Below are 949 nucleotides of genomic sequence, written 5' to 3' on the forward strand. Positions count from 1 at the left end.
GTGGCTTCCATTCCTGAATTTTTATTATTTTGGGTTTTTTGCTAAGTCTTCTATGGTTCTTGGAGGGGAAGGAAATAAGCATCCTCATAGACCCTGAATTGGAATTAGAAAGTGTACAAGTGGCAGAATTACACAAAAACACCAGAGGTGGTGCCTTGTTGCTCCTGAAGGAGGCAAGTGAATATGCTGTGACTATTCCTTGTCTCCCACTTTATCATTATTTTAATGACTCTGGAATGATTATTGAAGCGTGAAGGACAGAGCGTTCCCTCATTCTCCAAAATACAGAATTTGCTTCTCATATTAAGAATGGCCAATTGGCCATTTCTTGATTTTTCTCCTTTGCCCTGAGCAGCTGGGTTAAATCTGAGCAGAAGGGCTGTGTCCAGCCTGGCCCTTCCCAGCTTAGGAGCACTGAGGACTTGGTGGAGGGAGGAGATGGAGTGTTTTGGATTTTCTATTTTAATCCTGGAAACTGGGATAACTGCAGCAGAGCAGGAGCTGATCCTGTGAGCTGTTCTGGGAAGGCTGGCAGTTCCCTGCGCTGCTGGAACCACACAAAGGCCTGAGGCAGGTGGGTTTAGATGCGTCTGGGAAGCATCTGCCACCAATCTTGCTCAGCTGCTTCCTTCCTGTCTTACAGCCTGGAGGTATCTAAATGCACGGGAGGGTTTTTCCACCAACACTTTCTCCTTAAGGAGAATATTTCCTACATTCTTCACCAAAAAAAAAAAAAAAGTCCTACAGGAACAGATTATTGCTTGGAGACTGACAGGTTATCTGTCTACTCTGAGAAAAACAAAAAAAACAGAGCAGTAAATTCTTTCATTCCTTTTCCTGTGTGAAGTGCAATATATGCCACTGTACTTTCTCCTGATTGAGAAAAACTGATGACAAATCAAATTTATGATGGTAGTTTTGGATTTGCCTTTTTTTTTTTCCCCTTAAA

This window comes from Molothrus aeneus, chromosome 14, assembly GCF_037042795.1.
Source record: "Molothrus aeneus isolate 106 chromosome 14, BPBGC_Maene_1.0, whole genome shotgun sequence".
Classification (NCBI taxonomy): domain Eukaryota; kingdom Metazoa; phylum Chordata; class Aves; order Passeriformes; family Icteridae; genus Molothrus; species Molothrus aeneus.